We start from the raw sequence: 15,557 nt of genomic DNA, 5'->3' as shown, positions 1-15,557 counted from the left end.
TGCTAACACCAGTATTGAGGTTTGCATGAGGACTGAGAGATTTCTTCATGCCTTCTGACTCTTCTCATCAATGTCCAGTATAAACAAAGTTCCCTGCTATTACAGCTGATGAAGCCAGCCAGCTTGTCAGCTTTGGGGGAATTTAATTTTTGTCTGCAATAAGCAATTTTCTGTTAGCTGTGTCCCTGAGATGCAAAAGCACATCTTGGTCAGAATCACAAATGTATAATTATTTCAGTAGACTGATTTGTATGATACAGGACTGCATCCTATTTTCCCCTATTTGTTTTTCCTTCAGCTAATCTCAATTTCAGAAATGGATTTTTTTTTTTCAACCGTTGTTGGTTGTTCTTTGCGCTTATCTCTGGTTTTTCAAAGACAGGACTAAACTATGGATTTACATCGTGTTGCCCTTCAAATGACCTTGGAAGTGATTAGAACACAAGGTCTCTCACCTTGAATGCATTTAATTAACTTGGTATCTAGCAGCACCAACTGTTCTTATAGCAGCAACAAATATGCTTATTACAGCCTCTTTAATTTACCAATTTTCTCAAATCGTTCTGATGACATTTACTTATGATTAAAATTAAAAATGTGCTGTAGAGACAAATTACATATCCACACATTGCCTATTGAATACTAGTTTCTGTGAAGAAATGAGAAAGGAAAGAGAATGTCGTTTGGTGGTTAGGGAAGAAGAGATGAAACTTTTATAAATCTACCTGTTTAGCTGTAACCTTGTCCTTAAGACACTGCCTCAATTTACCCTTTGTAATCCAGAAATAACACAACCAAACTCTGAAAGTGATTGTTGTATTTGCTTAGAATCAGACGTATTCATCATTTGTAGACCACAAAAAAGTAAAATTCAAGTCAGATGCGGAGATAAACTTCTCTCATGTGCATTGTGACTGGTATTTGCGATGCACTTTGTTAGCTACAGATGCTAAGTGCATAGAAATGCAAAGTATTGTTGCCTACCTCTGTTAATGAGTCATACGTAACTCATCTCTTTCTCCACCATTCTGGACTACAGGGCCATCCAAAATCTATTTTGTACACTAAATGTATTTAAAAAAACCTCCTTGTGGTAAATCTGACTGCCTTAGATGCATAAAGGCATGAGTTCCATCTCATAGGCTAAGTACAGACAGTCAAAAAGCCCGAGTGCAGGTTAATCTAAACTGCAAAGATTGAGCCAGTAAGCAAGTGAACAGACATTCACTTGTGATTCAGGAAATGCAGCAACACACCTGAAATGGCTCAATCCAGAAGTTGGGGGGTGTGCAAAAGCACGGTTCTCTGGCACACAGCCAGCATGAGCTGTGTGTTGGCTTCCTCTTTCTGCTGCACCCAGGGTCTCTGGGATTGCTGTCCACAATCACATCAGCAGGACTCTGCAGGGTTGCTCATTGCTTCCTCTTTCTGCTTTCAGGTGCCTCTGGGATTTATAGTCCACAGTTGCAGCCAGCACTAAGCTAGCAGGGCAGGGCAGCTCTGTATTTGGTGGGGGCGGGGTGGGGGGAGTGAATTTAACACCCCCACCCGGCCCTAGCCCCCAGCTGGGGTTTGCCTGGGAGGGCCAGTAAACCAGCCCTCACTGCTCCAGCCGGGGGGTGGGGCCAACCCTGCTCTCTAGAGCAGACAGCACAGCCCAGCCCAGCCCAGGGCTGTAGAGCATGCTGGGATGTTGGGGGACTCTGATTTAACTTGTACCTAGAAGGGGTCTGGGACAGAACTTTCATAAACAGGTTTGACCTAAATCCATTAAATCTGATATTGCATTCAACCAGCCATTTTGAAACTGGTTTATGTGCACTGAATTTCTGTTCAGTTACAGGCTTAAATCAGTTTCTGATCAGTTAAACTGGTTTATGTGTAACTTTTGTCCCTAGCCACAGAGACAGAATAGGTTCTGCCAAGCATTTTGGTCCCAAAGTAGGTCAATCAAATTATAATTGGCTTTAATAATGCTACTCTGCAGTTCTTTACCTGTGGCTGGTTGGCACTCAGAAGTGCAAATGCCGCTACTGCCTTTGAAAACTGCAATGAGAAATCAAAGAAATGATTTCTGGTCTCATCCTTTTCAACTTGAAAGGCTCAGTAATCTGCATAAACAGGGATAAACAATCTAGCATCAATATGAGAAGCCAGATTTGCTTCACAGTGCTGATTGATAGCAACAGGCAGCGATCAGTAAAACTGACCTTGATCATAAGATAACAGTGTAATGCTATTTTTATTTTGCACAGCAATCCCCTTGCAAACTCTGTTTGGAATTCAGCTCTGATATAAACAGGAGCGATTCCACTAAAACCAGCAGGAGCTGTATCTGTTTACATTAGGGGTGAATTTGTCTGTGTCTCAAGCCTTTGGAGTCAAATCATGTAGTTACCAAGTTTAAAATAACAGCAAAGGGAGAGAGAAATAGATTAAGAAGACTTTCCGTGTTATTTAGCCTCTGTTTCCTCATATTTATGTGTCTCTCCTGAGAGAAGAAAATCTTACACACCTAGAAATAGTAGGTCAAAGCAACATATCTTTATCTTTGGGATAGTGTGTTCAAAGGGACTGCTCTGGGGAAGGACACATGCATTTGATAGAGAGCGCTTGACTTCTCTTGTGGAAGATGCAGTTTCCAAATCAGTTTGGTGCCTTGGGAATGCTACATGGCAGAGTTTGGCGTTGTGCTTGGGCTGTGTGATGGGGTGAAACTCTCAAAACCGGAATGACGGGAAAGAGCTGCTAGGCTAGACAAAATATCCATTAGGCTAGACAAAATATCCATTAGGCTAGACAAAATGTCTATTACCCAGGGAGGCAGGGAGAGAGCGTCTCTTCTTGGAGAAGAATCCTGGTCAGGGAAAACCTGAAAAGCCCCTGGCTTCTTGCCAGTTAGTAATCAGCTGTAGAGTTTGTCAGGAAGGGTCTCCAGGAGGAGCCCAGGCCTGCTATAAGATCCAGAGTACCTTGAGTGCGGGAAATGACTGAAGCTGTGGAAAGCAGTGATGCTCAAATTTCCAGCCCCACTGGCTGGAGGTGAGTGGTAAAGAACCAGCCTGCAGGCCAGATCCAGCATGAGATTGGTGCACAGGATGAGTGCACAGATGCAATCTGGTATGCCAGATGCAGCCCTGCATGCCAAATCGAGCCATGGAGTGACCCTGTATGTGAGGTCCACTGCATGCCAGCCATCATTGACAATTCCTCGATTCGAGGATGATCTCTACCACAGCTCGTTGATAGATCTTGCGGTGACTTAAGAGTCCAATCCTTGAGCTGCAGACCCATCCACAGAAGTTGCAGGTGTTTTTGCAGGACAGCGTAGACCAAAGGCTAGGATTTCTCTCCTTTTCCTTCCTTCACTCTCTCTTCTCTGAATTGAGGGCAAGACACTTTACCACAAAACAGGCTACCACTTGGTTGAGGTTGCAGCACCACTGGAACTGATCAGCAGCCAGCTCCTCCCAGCTCTTGAAGTCAGCATCTGTTTTCTTGAGAGATATCTTCAATGAGTCCTTGTAGCATTTCCTCTAGCCACCATGAGATCTCAGGCTGTTACTAAGCTGGGAGTAGAGCACTTGTTTTGGGAGTTTAAAGTCTGGCATCCACGCACAATGTCCGGGCCAGTGAATTTGGTGCTTGAGGATCACCAACTTATTGCAGGTAACATTGGTTCTAGCAAGGATGTTGGTGTTTGTGCAGCGATCTTCCCATTTGATGTGGAGGATTTTCTGGAGCCATAGTTGGTGATACCTCTCCAGGCTCTTGAGAATGATCTAGCACAAAGAGCCATGTTGTTTAGCGCATGGGGCTCCTCACACTCCCCGACTGCCAAATTTCTAGACTGATGTGGAGACCTGCAGGCTGAATCAAACCCGTTGGCTGAATGTTGAATACCATTGATGTAAAGGTATCGTCGTCTGCTATCTTCATGACTTGCTCCTTTTTTTTTCTTCTCTAGGATCTAAAATACATCTCTGGGGCACTTTTTGCTGAACCCTTCTGAATGGCGTTTTGCTGATTAGACAGCCGTACTTTCTGCAGCTAGCCACAGCTTCTAGTAAAAAAAAATAATACTTGTATGAACATTTTCACTAATGGATTATCTCTAAAAATGAGGCTTGAGTAACAGGTCAAACCCAGTTTTAGAATGATTTAGCAAGCAGGATGCTGGGCGTATCTGTTTGGGTCCTGGTGCTGCCACCAAGCCGCAAGGGACTGAATGTCTCTGAATGAACAAGATTCAGTATAAATGTGAATGCTGTCCTCCAAAGTGCTTGCAGCCTCTGCCAGCTTGCTACTACCTCCAAATATGAATAAGTGTCCCAATTATCCAGTCTAAGTCATTAATGAAAATATTAAATAGTTACTGGATCCAGAACAGACCCTGTGGAAATCCACTTGATGCATCTGTCCGATGTGTCAGACCATGCAGCAATGGCTCTGAGTGTGATTATCCAATGAGTTGACACACCTTGTGGTAGTTTCATCTAAACCAAGGGTGTTAAACTCACCTGGGGCCCTGGGCTGGATCCTAACCATAGGGTTCCTCCCAGGCCGGATCCAGCCTGAGGCACAGGGATGACCAATGTGGCCACCTTGGTAGTGTTGATGGCAAGGGGCGTGGTGGCAGCAGCAGGTCTGGGAGCAGGGATCTGTAGGTGACAGGAGGGGACTGGTAATGGCGGGAGTCCAGAGGGAGCAGTGGGCCTGGGGATGGCAATGATTGTGGAGGTGGTGAGAGGTCTGCTGGCAACAGGAGTCCAGAGGGAGCAGTGGGTCTGGGGGGTGGCAGTGGCAAGCTAAGCTCACAATCAGTGGCCTTGGCCAGTGGGGCCAAAGGACCCTGCATTCTGGGGCAAGCCACATACCCCCAACCTCCGTTGCCTGGATCTGGCCCACGGGCCCTATGTTTAACGCTACTGATCTACACCATACTCCTTGCTTATGAGAATTTAATTTGAGACGATCTCAAAAGCCTTGCTGAAGTTATGATATATTGTATGGACTGCTTCTTCCTCTGTACACAGCATCTGTTAACTTGTGACAAACGTCACGTCCCCTTTGTCTGCCTCAGTTTCTTCTCCCACCACCTCTGCCTCCTGTCTGTTTATACAGTGAGCGCTTCAAGTTGCAGGTCACCTCTTGTGCGTACAAGCAGTACTCAGAACAATGCAACCCGGATCTCAGTTGGGGCTGCTAAGCATTGTTTGTAATACAGACAGTAATGTGCCATGCCACTTGACTTCACAATAGTCCTATTAAATGTTGTTTCCTTGCTTACTGACAACAGGCATGTCTGCCTCTCCAGTCGCAGATAGAAGTGCAACTCCCTGGTGTAACTGAGAAGGCTTTGCAGGAAGTGCTCTGAGTTACAATGATTCCCCAGGAATCTCCCCAGAAGGTCAAGGGAGAGGGGAATCTAGCTGCTGGCTGGAAGCCTGCAGCCCATTTCCCCTAGCAATAGACCCCCTCCCTGCGCGGTGCAAAGGTTTTGGAATGGGAGGGGGGAAAGGGAGAAGAGGGACCTCGTTCTAGGGGTTCCCCAGCTGGCGCTGGAGGGTATGGGGGCGTGAAATGGAGCCCCTCCTACCTTGGAGGGGGGGAGGGGGGCTCCAATATACCCACCCCACCCTCCAGCACGGGGAGGCGGGGGGGCTGAAAAAAACCCGGACCAAATTCCCTTTGCTCCCTCTCTGCCCTCCCCTTCTGAAAGCAGCTGAAGGTTAGGAGGCAGGCAGACACAAGTTACAGAAGACACTCTGTTTTGAAACATTTTCATCTGACCCGTCATGCAATAAGGGTTCAGATTTTCACCCGATCAGCCATTTGTGAAGCAGTCTGTAGCTGCGCACTTGTGTTTGGTCACAACTATAGACCACTTTCTGTGGCCAGATTGGGTGAAAATCATCACTTCTGTCTGCAGCCTCCATGACCTAGGTTTGTTCCATGACCTATAAATTGAGGTGACACACGGACAATTTCACAGGATGATCACGGCACCAGCTGCAATTTTCGTAAGCTTATTGTATCGACACCCCCCCCCAACCCCCTCCCACTGATTGCTATGGGGCCCTGGCAGCCCCACCCCTCACCACTGATTGGTAGAGAGGGACAGGGCTGCATTAAAAGCACTCCTCTTGGCCAATTGGGGGGGGTGGGGGGTGGAAGGGCACCATCTTGGCTGCTCTTCATGCTGGCAGCTTTCCCCCCTTTCTCCCTCAATGGGCTGCAGCAGCTGCTGGCTCCCACTTTATTTTTAGTAAGATTTTTTTTTTCCTGGTGATTCTGTGCAAAATTGTGGAAACCACCATTTTTTGGTGGTGTTCGCGGAAACTGCTGTTTTTCAGTTTCCACGAAAATTTCAGAATCGCAGTTTAAGTAGGTCCCTACCTATAACTAATACATACGTGACTGTAGTTTTGCATTTGCGTTTCTAACTTTGACAAATGTTATTCTGAAAGACACTTTGCACAAGCACAGCGTTGCACTCCACAGCTTTGGAAATCTCTGCCTTCTGCCGCATGGGCAATAGCTCTGCAAATTGCGCCGCTTGCCTGTTTTGGAACGTACTTGGGGGAAGGACAGAGATCTTGTGGCGTGTGCGCCAGCTGGGATAGTCAGCAGTGCTCTCCGTAGTACAGCGAGGGGCCAACCTTTTTGGCAGGCATGCCACAAATTAGGCCCACGCCTTCCCCGAGTGCCACTCTGACCCCGTCCTCCACCCGGTCTGCTGATCAGACAGCTTTGCTTCTGCAGCTAGCCACAGATTTCTGCTTTCTGCTTCCTGACTCATCTGCCGCTGTGCTGCCTGTCCCCTCCCCAATCTGCTGTGTGCCACACACACAGGCTCCCCATGTCACTTGTGGCACACGTGCTGTAGGTCAGCCACCGCTACCATGGTAGAAAGTTGTCTGCGACTCTTACTTTCAACAATCTGTATTATAGTTGTTGACTTCCAGGTCTGTGATTTATTGATCAAGCTGCCACATAATTAGTCTTGGCAGGATTTGATTTTTTTTATTGATAAATGTCGATTTTTGCCCGGCACTTGTAGACTGATGGGAAACATTTCCATCGGTAATGATCGAAAATTATAGATAGAGGACAAAAAAATCTGGAGTGGGGTAAGGAAATCTGGGGCAGGGGGAGCTGCCTGTGCGCTGCTTCTCTGGCAGTAGCTGGGACAGGTGCTGCAGGAGCTAGGGGCCGTGCTGGTAGGACTGTGCTGGGCGGAGGGGTTGGAAGGGCAGGGCCGTCGGCAGCCGGGAGCCCGGTGCCACCAACTGCTCACTCTGTCCAGGTCTAAGCTGGGAATCAGGCGCCAAACTCCCAGCCCGACCCCTGCATGATTGGGGCAGGGACCAAACTCCTGCCGAACCCAGCCTGGCCCCTGTATGATTCTTTATTGATTTATGAATATTTACTTTTTATATTTGAACATATGATTTTATGACACTTTTAACAGTATACTACCATTACTAAATGGTGTGCCCCCACCTAATCTAATTCTGCACAATCCTGAACATTTAAATAGCTTAAAAATCAAAAGAAATGCTTAAAAATGAACAGCAGTTTCAGAATAACAGAATTATTAAAAAAAAATATATATATTTTTTAATTCTGCCATGCCTACAAATAATCCAGATATCACGTAGGACTGAAAGGGATCTCTTGAGTCATCAAGTCTAATTCTTAGCTGTCGCAGGCAGTCATGTCATATAATCCCTTTTATAACTTTTGCTGTGTTGTTGCAATGCAGTAAGCATCTGTACTGTTTATGTTGAATGACCATGGGGCGGAGGGCCTCTGAAACCCAGGGCATTCACAATTTTGACCTGACCCTCCACTGTGAATGAACGTTGTGGGATGGGCACACAGGTGAAGAGGCAGAAAAGTGGTGTTTGTGCTAAGTGTCTCCTCCCCGCAACTTTTTCTCACTACTTAGCTCTGCGAAGTGGAGGAATGCTCTGGGTGGCAGTGATAAAAAACACGTGCCTCTGGCTTGTATTAAACGGTAATAGTGCCCTGCACTATTCTGATAGCACTATTGAATGCTGTGAAATCAAACCAAACCAGGCCCAATGATGGTTAGGCCCTTTCGTGCTGCTCTGATGATGCACCGGTTCATAGACTGGACATAAATGTCCTCCGAAATTGCCCCTGTACCTGGGGACCCCCCCTTCCTGATGGAAAGTTGCACAACAGCCTTCCCTTAACACAGGGGTGGGCTATTATTTTGGGAGGAGGGCCACTTACTGAGTTTTGGCAAGCCATCGAGGGCTGCGTGACAGGCAGCCAGGGGCAGATAGATATTAATTGTCAAATGTTTTAGGGGCCCCATGGGCCGGATAGAATGGCCTGGTGGTCCGCATTCAGCACGTGGGCTGTATTTTGTCCACCCCTGCTAGCAGCAAATGTAGTGGATGGTTCACTTGCCTGTCGGGTCTGGATTGTGCTGCATATAGGGTGTTCCTGCATCCAGTTGGAGCTGAACTTTCGTTTGGGTACCTTCAGTTTGTCTAACTTGAATCATAGGTAAGTAGTACCTTGCAGAGCTTTAGAAAATGCATAGGGTGGCTTAAAGCTATCTTTGATTTTGCCCCGTGCTCAGGGTGTGAGGATTAACTCAGAAGGAACTGTGCATTACTTGCTGTATTAAACTCCTGTTTTAATATTAATCATGTCCCATCCACTTTATTAACTCATCTGTTTGCTTGTTTTTTCTCGTTCCAGCCCAGAACTGCAGTCACATTTTGCAAGGCCCAAACGGGACGATACAGAGTCCGGGATTTCCGTATGGCTACCCAAATTATGCAAACTGCACGTGGACAATCACTGCTGAGGAGCAGAACAGGATACAGCTCGTGTTCCAGTCTTTCGCGTTAGAGGAAGATTTTGATGTACTATCTGTCTATGATGGACTGCCACAGCAGGGGAATCTGAGAACCAGGTAGAGCCCACACCATAACAAATGGTGGTGTTTATAAAGCTGTTCAGATTTCTGCCCCTGGGATTAAAATGCTTAGGTTGGAGGTTTATGTTGCAATAAACCAGGAGCTCATTTTTACGAGCAGTTCTCTTAGCTGTTTTGATTTCTTATATTTGATAAGGTCCTAAATATTGCTGTGCGTGCCTGACAGTCGTGATTTATCAATACAGTCATTCTAGACATTCAGAGAAGTTAATTAGAAAAATGGAGCAATGAGAGAGGAAGTCTAACAGGAAAAGATCTTCCTGTAAACCCCCCGGCTTTGGTGTCTGAGAGGGAGGACAGAATTATAGTTTAGGCATCATACTCAGAAAACCGGACCGGGGCAGGCAATTATTTCGGGTGGAGGGCCGCTTACTGAGTTTTGGCAAGCCATCAAGGGCTTCATGATAGGCAGCCAGGGGCAGATAAATATTAATTTTCTAAATATTTTAGGGGCCCTGCGGGCCGGATAGAATTGCCTGGTGGGCCGCATCTGGCCCCCGGGCCGGATTTTGCCCACCCCTGGTTTAGACCCTAGCTTTGTTGTAGACTTCCTTTGTGCCCTTGGGTGAATGACTTAATCTCTCTGTATACGTTCACCACCTGTGAAATGGGTGTTGATGGTTTTTTCCACTCTCTCGTCTGTTGGAACTATAAGCTCGTATGAAGTAGGAACTGTCGCTTAGTATGCATTTGTACAGAGTTTAGTTCGTGGGCCCTGATTTCCAGGTTTTTTGCTGGCATGGTAATAAAAGTGCTCATTATGGGAAAAAAAAACATAGCCTCGATCAATATAACACATCGGCTTAGATTTTTAGCATTCCATGAAAAATTATTCTAGATTCATTCCCAAGTGGTGGATGGTGGTGGGTTGAGAGCAGCTTGGCTGCTAGTTGTGTGGCACATAGAGAGGCTGTTGGATGGGTAGGTTGCAGCTGACATACTAGAAGAACAAATGCAGAAGAGCGATGGATGAGCAGCTGCCTGTCAGCGTTGGCACCACACCGTGAATTCAGTAACAAAGTTGGCTGACTAGTGCAGGACTTGGAACAAGGACCGTTAACTTGTAGGGCCCAGAAGGGAGGAGGGAGGTGTGATTTTTATTTATTTATTAATTTTTTTTTTGGTTTTTGCTAAGCCATTTTGTTCACTGTGATTTAGGACAAGTCTTTTGACCTCTTGGTGTCTCGCCTAACTCAACTGGAAAATCTGGGTTAAAGAAGCAGAAAGATCAGTGAAAGTCTGCTACTGTATATGACTGACGTTAGTCGGGTAAATAAATTATGTTTTCATCTTGCTTCTGTGCTTGAGAATTGTCCCAATTATGGGACTTCATCATTTAATCAAGAGGCAGGATATTTTTTTTTTTTTTTTGCTCTTGGTAATATGTAAAGGAGAGCCACCTCTCCTTGTCTGTCCTATATTCCGTAGGAGGTGAACTTTGCAGAGATGAAGAGTTCATTCTGCTATGCCTTAGTCCCCAGAGAACCCTAGCAAACTGTTCTGTTCATCATCAGCATTGGTGGAAACTGCCTCTTCCCTCTGGATGTCACTAGGAGGTTCTGCTGAGAATGCAAAATCCATGGATGAACTTAGATCAGAGGTGGCGTCATGGTCGAATGAATCAATAAGGATTCTGTAGACTGATTGCAAGAGGGAAGTGCTTTTAGCGGCTGCTTGCAACCAAGTATGATATGACTTCTGGTAGAGATAGCGGCAAGGAAATGTAAGTGTAGGCCATCAGTACTGACACGTATGAGATCATAGTGCTTAGTTATTATGCTGATAAGAGCCATACAAATACCTGGATCAATGCTATTGTTAGGACTATGGGAAAATTTCCCATTATAAAACTTGAAAGCATCGTTTCACGTGGGCTATATCAGGAAATCTGCTTTCTGGCAGTGTTGTTTTGCTGAGCACATTGTTGAACTGGAGGTGAAGGGGAAGAGAGGTAGTGATCTTACTGCAACTCTTGTCTGTCTCTGGAGAGCGAGACATTAAGCCAGCCTGTCCATAAGAGTTGGAGTTACGGTAAAAGGATTTTCTTGCAACAAGGGTGTCTTGCAGCCCGTTCACAAAGGCGCTGTGTGCTTGGACAGCTGAACCAGCTTCTGTGAAGGCTAATAGAGTTTGTGTGGGAAAGGCTAAAGGTTGAGATGGGTTAGAGAAGGAGTGGGCAAGATACGGCTGACAGCCAGACTCCATTTCCCAGCAGTACTGGCAGGGATGGGGAGCTGCTCCAGGGCGCATCTTGCGGTGGTGACAGTATGGTCTGGAGCAGGGTAGAGCCTAGGGCGTGTGGACAGCAGATCGTGGCTTTGGCCCAGCTCTGGACCACGCCGTCACTGCTGCAAGTTCCCAGTCCCGGAGCAGGCCCCCACCCCTCAGTGCACCCGGTCAGCGCTGCTGGGGCCAGTCTTCGTGGAAACCCTAGCTCTGTGCTTGTCATGGCCCCACCGCTCCTGGCGCCTCCGTGAAAACTGGCCTCAGTGCTGCAAGCAGGGGTGCCTGGGAAATGGAGTCTGCCACAGGCTGGATCTGGCCCACGGGCCGGACTTTGCCCACCCCTGTGTTAGAGCCTATACAGGCTAGGGGGCTATTGGACAGCACTCAAGGCCAGCTTGATGGGACCCAAACACAGCAAGCTGGTGGGTTTCCAGCAAAGGAAGCCTTTGTAAGGGTGTAACAGGGTAGCGATGGTGGGATGCAACACTAGACACTTCAGGAGAGAGAGGCAGGTTGTGCCGTGAGCTACACAATGTAAGCTTTGCATTTCTGTTTTAATGCAAGGATCCCATGTCATTTATGCTACTTGGCTAGCCAGTGCTGTCTTGTTTGCTGTGACCCAAGACAGCCTTCTCAAGACATTTGATGGTTGATTAGTGTGCAAGAGGATACGTCTCTGATGGGAGGAGGTTCGGGGGGGGGGGGGTGTCTTAAACTCCTTTGGACCTGCTGGAGGAATCATGGTGAGAAACAAGTGCTGAAACCAGAGTCATCGTGTTGGGGCAGCGCAGTCAAGATGCATGCCCTATATAAAGTGAATTTGTAAGGGATGAGCTGCCATGGGATCTGAGAGGCATGTGGGGTTTTCTTTACATATCATCACTGATCACTCAGGCCCAATTAAATGTGCTGTTAAGCATATCTAAGGTGGGATCAAGGTATGTGCCCCCTGCAAAACAGTGTGTGATATTTCCCCCAGATTTTATCCTCTTCTTCTTTCAAGTGGTACAGCTGTCCACTCAGGGATTCATTACTGAAGTAAGACTGATGTCATTGAAAGCAGAGTAAAATTAAAGTTGAGGTAGTGGATATTCAGGGGGAGACATTCAAAAGTGATGAAAGGGATTTAGGAGCACACATCCCATTTAAAAACCAGTGGTGCCTGGGCCTTTCCAGAAGTCTTCCACTCTGCTTCCAGAATAGCTATTTTAAAAATTAGAGCTCGCTGTCCAGTTTGCTGTTCGGTGTCATGGTCTTTGTGTGGCTAATATTTTGCACGTCAACCTTTCTTTGCTAAACTTTGCAACTCTTGCTAGCATTGGGGCTTTGTCTTTTCTCCCCCCTCCCCACCTTCCCCTAGGCTATCAATTTAATGTTTTTCCTCGGTCTGCTTTCCAAATGTACTGCATTCATCATCTATATGCCACACTAGGAGATGGATGGCTGTATGTCATTTATCAAAGCTCATGCTACCAGGCTGGCCACAATAAGCTGGAGGCAAGAGGAATGGGGGAAAGAGCTTGCTTCTGCAGAAAGGATGTTTTGTTCACTGTGTCCATCAATAAGGCAGTTAACAAATGGACAGGAATCTTATCCTCATAAGATTTTTTTGCCTTGATGGTAAAATTGGGATGCCTTTCAAAATGGAAGCAGTTGGTCTTTATCACAGAAAGCAAAAATTTGTACTCAGACACCTTCCTACAGCTGCTATCAAAGCTAACACCTATTGGTTAAGAGACATAAAGCATAAAGGGCGAGAATTGGCTGAAGCGGTGGTGTTATATCCTTTTAAAGATGCTGGATTGTCTCCTGTGTCATATTTTGCTCAACTTCTTGGTGCAAAAGAATGAGTTTGGTGGAAAATAATGTTTTATCTATTGGTGAAATTTATCCTGGTACAGAGAGGTCTCTCCGGGCCCTTGTACACGATGTGCATTGTTTCAATACACATTATGAAACAGCACCAAAAATTGCGGTTTTTTATCATGCTAGGTTTTGATTTATCATGGCAAGTTAGACCACCTCTGACCTGTTTTATTTTTACCGTGGGCAGTTGTTCCACCAGGTTTAATTTTATCATGAAACTTTTGTTACACGTATTCTCGCGCACAGCTAAAATCGCCATTTTCCCTGTTCTGACACGATTTGTTCACCAAATGCCCTCTGGTGCTTTTTACTAGTAACGGCACATTAACCAGTTCTGAGTGTTAAACACACTACGTGCAAAATAGTAACGGGAATCAGCGTGGTACATTGTGAGAGTGAAATAAACCTATAGATTAGCTAGAAAAAGCCAACGTCGTGTACAGGCGCCCTCTAAGACCAGGTCCTTTACAAATCTTCCTTTGCTCCATCTGCTCCTACGTTCCCTGAGTCACATCGATGACAATTTCTGCGAGGGAGTTAATAATTCTACGCCTCCTGTGTTGGCAAATACCCTATTGTGTTGCAATGTAATGTTGTGTGAAAGTTCCCTAATACAATAAGAGCAAACTTAATCCAATGAGACATTTCCTAATAAACTGCTTTACTGCATATTAGGGAATTTGCATTGTGTGCACGCGTGTGATGAGTATGTGAATAATTAAATGCATCTTGGTGTCGTCTTAATTTAGGCATCCAGAGCTGTCATCGTCATTAGACATCACAACTTCCCCTTGATTGCTAGGAGCAGAGCTGACGTCTGGGAATAGTATGAGCTCCTGTATGCACCCTTAACTTCTTGTGCATGTGGCCTCCTTAGAATCCAGGCTTGTCTCTGCTGCAGAATATGGAAGCAGAACAGGCATGTTAGGTAAGGGGTCAGCCAGCCCCAGCATGTGTGCTGAGCATGGCACGCAACACCATTTTGCTCGGCACACCACCGCCAGCCTGGGCTCTAAGCAGCTGCTGCCAGCCACAGAGCCCAGGCTGCTCCTAGCAGGCAGCTGGGAGGCTGCAAGCCCTGCTGCAAGCAGACCGGGCTCCAGGGGTCGGCTGCAGCCGAGAGGCTGCAAACAGCTGCTCCGGGCTCCAGCATGTCGGCACTCCAGCACCTTCCAAGGTAGACATTGTGGTTTTTTTCGGCACTCTGGCCAAAAAGCATTGCCTACCCTTGTTAGAAGGTGGTAGTAACAGACTGTTTTCACCCCTGACCTGAAGGAGAGGGTAGCATGCTTTCACAGATTCTGACTAGCGCGCCATGTCCCCCCTCCGATGCATACCTGTGACGTGTGTTGGTGTCATCGAGAGCCATGGCCATGTGTAGACGAAATGAGGGGCATGTGTGCACGGCACTTTAAAGTAGGTTAAATGCTTTTATACCGCTTTAATGGTGTTGGTGTTTGCACGCATCGGCGATGCATTGTGCAGTAAGTCCAGCCACTGTAATAAATTTGGCGGCGTAATGTGCCTTAAATGACTCGGGGTGCAGCAAACTAAAGCTCCTCTGAGGAGTTTTAGTTTGCTGCCCTACAGCCGCAGAGCCAAGCACCCCAAACTAAAGCTCCTCTGAGGAGTTTTAGTTGCGCGCTCCCCAGCCGCAGAGCCAAGCACCGGGCTCCGTGCAGCTCAGGGGCTCTGCAGGAAGCCCGTGCAGGCAGCCTGGCAGCAGCCTGGGAAGGCAGGCTCCACCCAAGAAAAGCGGTGAGCATGATCTTCTTTTTCCCCTGCAACCTGCCTGTCTGCCTGAACTGCACAGGGGACCGGTGCTTCCCTCTGCGGCTGCGGTGCCCCCCGGGACCGCCCAAGCCAGGCGCCGCCTGGGGCGGGGATTGCCACTGTTGTGAAGGGGAGCACCAGCCCCCCCACCCCCCCACAGCCCAGGGACCACTCTGCCCACTAGCAGCTCGCTCTCCCCGCCACTGGAGAGGCAGGGAAGTTTGGGTGTGTGCACAACACGGGGGTTTAAAGGGCCCTAAATTGAAGCAGTGTTTTTAAAAACCCACCGCTTCAATTTAGAGGCCCTGTTTCATCTGCACATGCCCCGTGTCGCTATACTGGACTAGACCCAAGAGCCAGTTGCCTGAAGCTGGTCTTCTAAGGTCCAAGTCCTAGAAGGTGCTAAGCCTGCTAAAGTCTTGCTGCATTCAGTGGGAGGAAAGAGAAAAACAGCGCTTTTGGAGTTTGCTTTTACCTAGGCACGTCCTCCCCCCACCCCAGCTTTCCTATCCTGCTTTGCTGATTGCATCATTGTTAAAGGGATATTCCAATCAGCTTAGTTTGTAAGAGTTGATTTCTTCCAGTACTGTACTTTGACGCCCTGCGGGGGTGCAGCCCAATCTGAATAACAACTCTGAGCTATTTATGGGGTTGAAGTCATCACAGAAGTTGGGGCGCGCTTTGGTACGAGCTGCAACCTGGCACTCTT

This window comes from Alligator sinensis, unplaced genomic scaffold (genome assembly GCF_000455745.1).
Source record: "Alligator sinensis unplaced genomic scaffold, ASM45574v1 scaffold547_1, whole genome shotgun sequence".
Classification (NCBI taxonomy): domain Eukaryota; kingdom Metazoa; phylum Chordata; order Crocodylia; family Alligatoridae; genus Alligator; species Alligator sinensis.
The sequence above is the reverse complement of the archived record's forward strand: the minus strand, read 5'-3'. Positions refer to the sequence as shown.